This window comes from Aotus nancymaae, unplaced genomic scaffold (assembly GCF_030222135.1).
Source record: "Aotus nancymaae isolate 86718 unplaced genomic scaffold, 86718_ANA_hifiasm-v0.15.2.pri h1tg000057l, whole genome shotgun sequence".
In the NCBI taxonomy this organism is placed as follows: domain Eukaryota; kingdom Metazoa; phylum Chordata; class Mammalia; order Primates; family Aotidae; genus Aotus; species Aotus nancymaae.
In genome coordinates, this window is record NW_026988471.1 from 32,591,365 (window position 1) to 32,601,935 (window position 10,571).

At 39.8% G+C, this 10,571-nt stretch overlaps 1 non-coding gene across 1 annotated transcript; it reads right to left on the reverse strand.

The window, feature by feature from the left end:
- Positions 1–1,024: 1,024 nt before the first annotated feature.
- On the reverse strand, positions 1,025–1,165 carry LOC135269872 (U4 spliceosomal RNA). Its single transcript, XR_010338111.1, has one exon. It is a non-coding gene; the product is annotated as a U4 spliceosomal RNA (small nuclear RNA).
- Between the last annotated feature and the right edge of the window lie 9,406 nt (positions 1,166–10,571).

Here is a 10,571-nt window from a genome sequence, read left to right on the forward strand (position 1 = left end):
TCTGCACTTCCTATTATGAGGAATGAGGATTTAGCACTTTGAAACTATGCTTTATATGTTAACCTCATGACTCACTTTCCCTATTTGTATTTTTTTTTGTATAGTTTTTTTTGTTTGTCCTGAAGTTAATTGCCTTGTTTTTTTCATCTATTTTTTATGTATATACAAACATATAAAAATACTTATACAGATATATTTATGTTCCTATGAATAAGATATATACACAAATATGCATATGAATAAGGAGAAAGAGAGAGCGAGAGATCTTTTCAGCCACTCAGAGACATATATAATCTCTCTTACTACAGTTCTTTTTTTTTTTTAAATTTGAGATAGGGTCTGGCTGTGTCACCCAGGCTGGAGTGCAGTGGCATGATTATGGCTCACCGCAACCTCTGCCTCCCAGGCTTCTGCCATCCTCCCACATTAGCCTCCCAAGTAGCTGGGACTACAGGTATGTATCACCACACCTGGCTAATTTTTTAAATTTGTTTCAGAGGCATGCTTTTGCCATGTTGCTCAGGCTGGTCTTGAACTCCTGAGTTCAGGTTAATGTGCTCATCTCAGCCTCCCAAAGTGCTGGGATTACAGGCATAAGCCACTGCACCCGGCCTTTTAATACAGTTTGGCATAAGACAAGATTATGAGATAATTGGCCAGGTCTTCTTTTTCTCTGGAGACCTTCCTTGAGCCCACAAATTTCCTGTAGATATCTCCAAGTCTGTTTTTTTAAAATTTTTAAATTTTAAATTTTTGTGGGTACATAATAGGTATATATATTTATGGGGTACCTGAGATATTTTGGTACAGGTATGCAACATGTAATAATCACATCATGTAAAATGGGGTATCCATCCTCTCAAGCCTTTATTCTTTCTGTTCCAAACAATCCAATTATACTTTAGTTATTTAAAAATATACAATTAAATTATTATTAACTATAGCCTCTCTGTTGTGCTATCAAATACTAGATCTTATTCATTTTTTCTTTTTCTTTCTTTTTTTTTTTTTTTATAAAAATCAGTCTCCATAGAGATTGTAAAAAATTGCCAGTGCCGACTGTATTGCAAGTCGTCACAGCGGAGTATTGGGAAAAGTTTTCAATTAGCAATAATCACGCCTCGGATAAACCTCATTGGCTATGATACTGCTACTGTGCAAAGCTGATATTATTCATTTTTTCTATTTTTTGGGTGGCCATTAACCATCCCCACCTATCTTTCACCCCCTCCTCTACCATCCTTCCCAGCCTCTGGTAACCGTCCTTCTCTCTCTATCTCCATGAGTTCAAATTGTTTTGATCTTTAGATTCCATAAATAAATGAGAACATGTGATGTCTCACTGTGCCTGGCTTATTTCACTTAACATAATGACCTCCAGTTTCATCAATGTTGTTGCAAGTGACTGGATCTCATTCTTTATAGCTGAATATTATTTCATTGTTATAAGTACCACATTTTCTCTATCCATTCATCTGTTGATGAACACTTAAGTTGCTTCCAATCATGGCTATTGTGAAAAGTGCTACAACAAACATGGGAGTGCAGATATCTCTTCGATATACTGATTTTCTTTCTTTTGGATATATACCCAGCAGTGGGATTGCTGGATCGTATGGTAGCTCTATTTCTAGCTTTTTGAGGAACCTCCACACTGTTGTCCATAGTGGTTGTACTAATTTACATCCCCGCTAACAGTGTATGAGGGTTCCCTTTTCTCCACATCTTTGCCAGCATTTGTTATTGCCTGACTTTTGGATAAAAACCATTTTAACTGGGGCGAGATTGTAATTTTGATTTGCATTCTCTGATGATCAGTGATGCTGAGCACCTTACCATATGCTTGTTTGACATTTGTATGTCTTTTTTGAGAAATGTCTATTCAAATCTTTTACCCATTTTTAAATTGAATTATTAGGTTTTTTCTTATAGAGTTGTTTGAGTTCCTTATACATTCTGGTTATTAATTCCTTGTCAGATGGGTAGTTTGCAAATATTTTCCCCCTTTCTGTGGGTTGTCTCTTCATATTGTTATTTTCCTTACTGTGCAGAAGATTTTTAACTTGATACAATCCCATTTGTCCATGTTTGCTTTGGTTGCTTGTGCTTGTGGAGTATTACTCAAGAAATCTGTGCCCAGACCAATGTCCTGGAGAGTTTATCCAAAGTTTTCTTATGGTAGTTTCATAGTTTGAGGTTTTAGATTTAAGTCTTTAATCCATTTTGATTTTATTTTTGTGTATAGTGAGGAATAGGGGTCTAGTTTCATTCTTCTGCATATGGATATCCAATTTTCCCAGCACCAATTATTGAAGAGACTGTCTTTTCTCCAATGTGTGTTCTTGGCACATTTGCAGAAAGTGAGTTCACTGTAGGTGTGTGGATTTGTTTCTGGGTTCTTTATTCTGTTTCATTGATCTTTGTGTCTATTTTTCTGCCAGTGTCTTGCAGTTTGGTTTAGTATAGCTCTGTAGTATAACTTGAAGTCAGGTAATGTGGTTCTTCCAGGCTTTGTTGTTGTTGGTTTTTTTTCCTCAGGACAACTTTGACTATTCTGGGTCTTTTGTGATTTCATATACACTTTAGGATTGTTTTTTCTATTTCTATGGAGAATGTTATTGGTATTTTGATGGGGATTGTATTGAATCTGTAGATTGCTTTGGGTGGTATGAACATTTTACCAATATTGATTCTTCCAATCCATGAACATAGAATATATTTTATTTTTGTGTGTGTCCTCTTCAATTTCTTTCATCAGTGTTTTATGAATTTCATTGTAGAAATCTTTCATTTCTTTGGTTGCTCACAAAGTATTTAATTTTTTTGTGGTTATTATAAATAAGATTGCTTTTTTGATTTTTTTCAGATTGCTCACTGTTGGCATATAGAAATGCTACTGATTTTTGTATATTGATTTTGTATCTTGCAACATTACTGATTTTATTTATCAGTTCTAAGTTTTTTGGTGGCATCCTTAGGTTTTTCCAAATATAAGATTATGTCTGCTGCATGTGGTGGCTCACGCCTATAATCCCAGCACTTGGGGAGGCCAAGGCATGTGGATCATGAGGTCAGGAGTTTGAGAACAGCCTGGCCATGATGGTGAAACCCTATCCTTAGTAAAAATACAAAAATTAGCCAGGCATGGTGGCGCATGCCTGTAATCCCAGCTACTCAGGAGGCTGAGGCAGGAGAATCACTTGAACCCAGGAGGTGGAGTTTGCAGTGAGCCAAGATTGTGCCACTGCATTCTAGCCTGGGTGGCAGAGCAAGACTCTGTCTCAAAAAAAGAAAAAAAAATCTGGGTGTGGTGGCGGACTCCTTTAGTCCCAGCAACTCGGGAGGCTGAGGCAGGAGAATCACTTGAGCCGAGCAGAGATCTCTCCACTGCACTCCAGCCCAGTGACAGTGCAAGACTCTGTCTCAAAGAAAAAACGATTATGTCTTTTGTAAACAAGGATAATTTGACTTCTTCCTTCCCAATATGGATGCCCTTTGTTTTTTTCTCTTGTCTGATTGCTCTAGCTAGGACTTCCAGTACTTTGTTTTTGTAGTTGTTTTTTGTTTATTGTTGTTTTGAGATGAGTCTTGCTCTGTTGCCCAGGCTGGAGTGCAGTGGCGTGATCTCGGCTCACTGCAACCTCTGCTTCCCGGGTTCAAGTGATTCTCCTTCCTCAGCCTCCTGAGTAGCTGGAATTGCAGGCATTTGTCACCACACCTGGCTAATTTTTGTATTTTTAGTAGAGACAGGGTTTCACCATGTTGGTCAGGTTGGTCTCAAACTCCTGACCTCATGATCTGCCCGCCTCAGCCTCCCACGGTATTTTATTGAATAACAGTGGTGAAAGTGGGCATTCTTAGCCTGTTGCACAGCCATCCTCTGGGAATACTCTTTGTCACACCTTTGGATCTGTGTTGCATGGATACTAAGTCTCTTTGTTTCTCTGTTTTCTTTCTGTGTATTTCAAACAAAATGACCTTTTACATGCTTATGTTTTTTCTTTCTGAAAGCTTTCATACCCTCCTCTCTAACCTTGATGTTCTGGAATGTCACAATTATGTGACTTGGTTGTGAGTCTTTTCTCATTCCCTGGTCTGCTTTTGGTAGTCTTTTCCAGTCTCTGGCTTCATGTACTTAAGTGTGACAATGCCCTTTTACCTGTTTTTTGTTTGTCTTTTGTTTGTTTTTTAAATTGTGGTAAAATGCATGTAACATAAAATTTACTGCCCTAACCATTTTTAAGTGTACACTTCAGTGGCATTAAGCACATCAATATTTTTGTGCTGCAATCACTACTACGCATCCCCAGAACTCTCTTCATTTTGCAAAACTAAAACTCTGACCATTAAACAATAACTCTGTATTCCCCCTTGCCCTAGCCATTGGCAACTACTGTTCAACTTTCTGTCTCCTTGATTTTGACCCCTCTAGGTACTTCATTATAGTAGTTAGGGTTCTCTAGAGAAACAGAACCAATAGAGGCTGTGTGTGTGTGTGTATGTGTGTGTGTACACATACATTATACACACACAAATACACATATAGAGACAGAGATTGAGAGAGAGAGAGAGAGAGAGAGAGAGAGAGAGAGAGTGACTAGCTTATTTTCAGTAATTGGCTTATGTAATTGTGGAGGCTGGCAAGCCCAGCAGGCTGGAGACCCAGGGAAGAACTGATGCCAACATATACAATTAATCATCCTCATCCTGTAATCCCTGTGATTCAGGTGAGGCAGAAGGATTGCTTGAGGCCAGGAGTTTGAGACCAGCCTGGCCAATAATAGTGAGACCCGTCTCTACAGAAACAAAGGTAAAAAAATATTTAACTCTCATACTCACATAAGTGGAATCATACACTATTCCTCCTTTTGTGTTTCACTTAGCATAATGTCATTATGTTATGTCTTCTTTCTTCTTCTCCTCCTCCTTCCCCTCCTTCCCCTCCTACCCCTCCTCCTCCTCCTCCTCCTTCTTCTCCTCCTCTTCCTCTTTCTCCTTCTCCTTGTCTTCTCCCTACTACTTCTCCTTGACTTAGCCTCATTTCTTATGTTGAACTAGCTCTGCTTTGGAGTTAAATCATGAGCAATTTAATTATGTGTACTATTCCCCTTTTATTATTCTGTGGCACTAGTTCTTTTCTTTTCTTTTATTTTAAAAATAAAGACAGGGTCTCATTATGTTGACCAGGCTGATCTGGAACTCCTGGCTTCAAACAATCGCCCCACCGCCCCCCGCCCTTTAGCCTCACAAACTGATGGAATCACAGACATGAGACACTGTACCCAGTCAGGAACTAGTCCTTTCCTTGCCCTTCTATAAAATTTAATGCCATTCCCCTAACTTTTCTCATAATTTTCCGATAACCAAAGATGCTTTCCAGTCCCGTGTCATAGACAAAAGTTTCATCTTGATTTTAAGTGAAATCATCTTTCTTTCTCCAGTGTATGTTGCTGCAGATGGAAAGTCTGAAGTCGGGAAAAAGAAAGTATAATCTTCTTTTCCTCTTGTTACCTGTCACTTTATTTTATCTCCCACATTATTCTAATCACATTTTCTGATCTATCTCCCCTCCAGGGCAGGAATCCTTTGAAGGGATAGAAGGAGAAGGAATCAGAGACCTCTCCATGGTGACGATAGGGTCAAGGTGTGTGATTTCTTGTAGGTAATGTTTCCTTATGTGATTCTATGAGAAAACAAGCATTATTTGTTCTAATTAAGTTGTTTATATATATATATATATATATACTTCAATCTCATTAATAGACATAAAATGTTAGTATTTAATAAATCATAATACATCAATTCAATTATGTTGAAGCATCAGCTCTTCTGAGAACCCTTCCATAATATCTCCACAACCCCATCACTCTCCAACAGGGTTAATCTCATCCCCATCCTCCACCACAGCTGGTGCCCGCTTCTGTTTGACTCATAATAGATTGCATTGGAATCATCTGTTTGCTTATCTGTTTCTCTCCTAGTCAATAAACTCCTGAGGGGCCTCATTATCTCTCCAATGCCTGGATTATAGTGTTGTTAAATAAATTTCCATCGAATTGAATAGACACAGTTCAGAGGCCAAAAGATCAAAGATTCAGCAGAAGAAGGCCCCAAAGTGAGTGCTGATTCCAGAAGAGAGGTTGCTTGTCTATTTGGAAAGAAAAACCTCCCAACTCTTGCTTTTATGATCTCTGGTCCTATCTCTTTTTGTCCTGCTTCAGTGAGTAGGGGGTTTGGCAATTTAAAACATTTTTCTTTTTATTTTTTTGAATTGGGCAGCCTCCAGAATCACAGCAGATTCAAAGAAATTCCCCAGGGGGATGGCAGTTTTACCTACCCTCAGCTCAGGGCTGCCTCTACTCAGCAGACATTAGACAACAGTGCTCAGAATATTTTCCTCCTAATAAGGAAATTCCAGTCATGCTCAGATACCCCAAAAGCTACTGGAATCTGACCTCCAAATATCTGGGGAATTACTATATTGTGAAAAAAAAGGCAGTCTGAAGAAAGAAAAGACAATGAGATAGGCTTGTTTGTAAATATTTGGTTCACCTTTCTGAGAGGTATATCTTTAAGCTATAAAAGTGTATGATATGTTTTATGGATTTTGTCTTTCTTCATAGCTCTATAAAATCACAGCTTTATTGGTATGAACCCTGCGTGTGAAGAAAATGATAGATAAACAGATGATCATTTTATTTCATGGTTGAGACAAGATGTGCCGGGCTTTATTGCACCTAATCTCCTGGTGAAAGAAGAGTTTTAAAGTGCATAGTAGTTAATTCTCTTTGGCAGATATGAACTATAAACATGTTTTCATCTGCTTTCTGTTCTTATTAAATTAGAAATTTTCAGTGATTACAGGCTTTTACTTCTCTTATGGAGAATTTGGAAATAATTGTTAAAAATCGATCTTTCATATTTAGATGCCCAGAGTGACTTAGAATAAAGTATTAATTAGTTTCAGCAAATTATTATTAGTAGTGTAAATGGCATTTTGGCTCAGAATCCCAAAATTGGTCATCCTCACCACGGCCAAAACAGTGATTCCTGATCACCCCAACCAGAAAAGAGCTCTTCTGTCTTGGCGCTACTCAGTCATTTCTTGTTAGCACTTCATAAACAAAGTTCCTTTTATTTGGACACCTTTGTGTAATAACATGGCTGATTCCCAGGCACTTCATCCCTTTTATCCCTACAGATGGGACTGCCTAACTAGTATAGGACAGAAAATTGATCTTCTTCATGCCATGTCTGATAAGTCACTTTGGCTTTGTGGAGCACTGAACCTACATAAGATGATAAGGTGACATGTAGACTCAATATTAAACAGATCTTTCATAATCTACAATTGGTTAGAGACTCCTCCCCAGGTTTAGGAGCAGGAACACAGACAATATGCATTTGTGGACCCTGGCTGCACTCTGTCTTCATGGATCCTGATGTGAGAATCATGCAGTTTTCTATCAGGCAGTTTATGGAATGGTGTTCATAGCTACAGTCCTGTCTTAGACCATTTGTGCTTATAGAATGAAATGCCTGAGACTAGGTAATTTATAAAGAACATAATTTATTTTCTCACAGTTCTGGAGGCTGAGAAGTCTAAGATCAAGGTGCTGGCAGGTTTGGTGCCTGGTGAAGGCTCATTCCTCATAGATGATCCTGCCTAGGTGTCCTTACATGGTGAAAGAATGGAAGAGAGCAAATCCACTTCCTCAATATTTTTTTTAAAATAAGGGCCCTAATACAATCCATGAGAGCTCTGCTGTCATGCCTTAATCACTCCCTAGAGGCCCCACCTGTTTTTCTTTTTCTTTTTCTTATTCTTTTTTTTTTTTTAAGATGGAGTCTCGCTCTGTCACCCTGGCTGGAGTGCAGTAGTGCAATCTCGGCTCACTACAACCTCTGCCTCCTAGGTTCAAGTGATTCTCCTAACTCAGCCTCCTGAGTAGGTGGGATTACAGGCATCCGCACCACGCTTGGCTAATTTTTGTATTTTTAGTAGAGATGGGGTTTTGCTATGTTGGCCAGGCTGGTCTTAAACTCCTGACCTCAAATGATCCGCCCACCTCATCCTCCCAACGTGTTGGGGTTACAGGTGTGAGCCATGGTGCCTGGCCAGCGCCACCTCTTTTGGCAATGAAGTTTCAACATGAATTTTTGGGGACACATTCAGATCATAGCAGGTCCCAATAGAGGGAGAGAATTTGTGATCATAGTCACAGCCGAAATTATTAGATTACATAGGTGTTGTGGGGAAGGCAGTTGGAGATCACTCTTGAGGTCATAAATTTTAGGGCAGGTATAATTCCATAAGGGCACCGTGAGTCCAAAGGGTGCCCACTAGGAGGAGAAAGTCCATTAGGAAGGGGCCTGAATTCTACTAGCAGGCAGCCTCATGTCTCCCTTTTCAATTCTCTAAGCTCAGTTCTCTAAGCTTCAGTTTCCCTAAGCTCACAGTTTCCCAGTCAAATATAGAGAACACACAGGTATGCCAGGAAACCTTACGTGAAAAACGCTTTCAAGGAAAAGAGGCTCATATATAATGGGATCTCTTATGGCAAGACCCTCCACTTTATCGTAAGCCACTCCATGAAGTGGTCAATCCAGTGTCCACAGGTTACTGAAAGATCTGGCCCCTGACTTGCAGACTTATTCTGCCTAAAGGAGAGAAATAGAGGGAGAATGTGGAAATTTGGCCACTAGGTGGGTAAAGGGAGGTGCTTTGGAAAAAGAGGAGGGTTGGTTTAAAGCTATTATCTGAACTTACGAGTTTTTTTATTTTTCATTTTGATATCTTAGGGAAACTGGCCATTTGTTGAAAATCTCTGTAACAGAAATCCAAAAAAGGTTTGACCTATCTCTTCTAGTTTCATAAAATTGTGCTTGCAGACAGACAAATCTAGTTGACTTGACTTCTAGTTTCATAAAATTGTGCTTGCAGACAGACAAATCTAGTTGACTTGACTTGCTAGCTCAATAATCTCATCTTTTATCATTTTATACCTCTTCAAATAGCTTATAGTTTTTCATTCTCTTCCTAGCTGTGGGAAGTAAAAGTTCCTCTTCAAAGTTTCCTTTCTTGTTAAAGAATAAATCATCAGTATGCTAATAACTCATTGTTAAGCCTTATCCTATGTAGCTGTTAAACATGCCATGCTTATAGGCACATAGTACATTCTATGTCCTTGTATTTTAACCAAGATATCTGTGCTAGGTGTGCTCACAGGCATGTCCTAGCTCACAGCCAATGCCCCTTACCTGTTTAAAAAAGTTTTCAGTTATTAGCCAATTGGGTTTTAGTTTAGATTGTGAGATCTGGCTCCAGCCAACAGAGATCAGACACAGCAATAAGGACAACCCCAAATGCGTAAGTGATAGATAGGTCTGCCTTTCCTTTGTTCATTGTATTCTCATGGCAAGATGGCTAGTAAGGGTACCCTTCCTGCAGTCCAGGAAGTAAAAATTGCTTGCTAAAAAATCCTTTGTCTCAGTGCTGATTTTTCTTTGTGGCACTGAGCATCTGTTTCCAACACTAGCCTTTATGCTTCTGCTCATGCTGTCTCCTTGTCTAGAAAGCCCTCGCTCTCTGCCCTGCCTGCTCTTCAAGCCACTCCTTTCTGTGTTCACTTAATCTGGCATATCTCTACAAGCATGTTAAAATTTAGCTCAAGGATTGCCTTAGCTAGGGCCTCTTCCTTGTTTCATACCGTGGCAGACATCGGCTGCCTCCCCATATCCTCTCTTCTTTCCACTTAACAACACGCTGATATTTTTAGTGGTGCCATGCCTCGGAGGTGGCAGGGGCCTCTTCCTGGACCTAGGGGTTAAATCTTGAGTGATTTAAGCCAATTGTAATAATTCTGTTTCCCTTGCCAGTGACTGTTAAAGAAATAATCAAATGATGTAATTCTAACTACTAACATGAGGGAAATCTGCTGGGAGCTTCTGAGGAAGTGTTTCTTACCTTAAAAAGGAAGCCTAGGCCAGGCACAGTGGCTCATGCCTGTAATCCCAGCACTTTGGGAGGCTGCGGTGGGTGGACCACAAGGTCAAGAGATCAAGACCATCTTGGCCAACATGGTGAAATCCCATCTCTACTAAAAATACAAAAATTAGCAGGGCGTGGTGGCACACAACTGTAATTCCAGCTACTGGAGAGGCTGAGGCAGGAGGATTGCTTGAACTCCAGGAGGCAGAGGTTGCAGTGAGCCAAGATCATGCCACTGCACTCCAGTCTGGTGACAGAGCAAAACTCTGTCTCAAAAAAGAAAGAAAGAAAGAAAGTAAGTAAGAAAGAAAGAAAGCCAGCCAGCCAGCCTAGCTTTCTGCTTGTTGACACCACTGAGGAAGCATTGTTAATGTCTCTCTTCCCACTGCCCTCATGTCAGAGTCTCCAAAAGAGCCCGAACAGCTGCAGAAGCTCTTCACTGGAGGGTTGAGCTTTGAAACAACTGATGAGAGCCTGAGGAGCCATTCTGAGGAATGGGGAATGCTCACAGACTGTGTGTGTGGTCAAGAGAGATCCAAACAGTTTCTTCATCTGTAAAAGGAGGAACAAAGTTATGTAT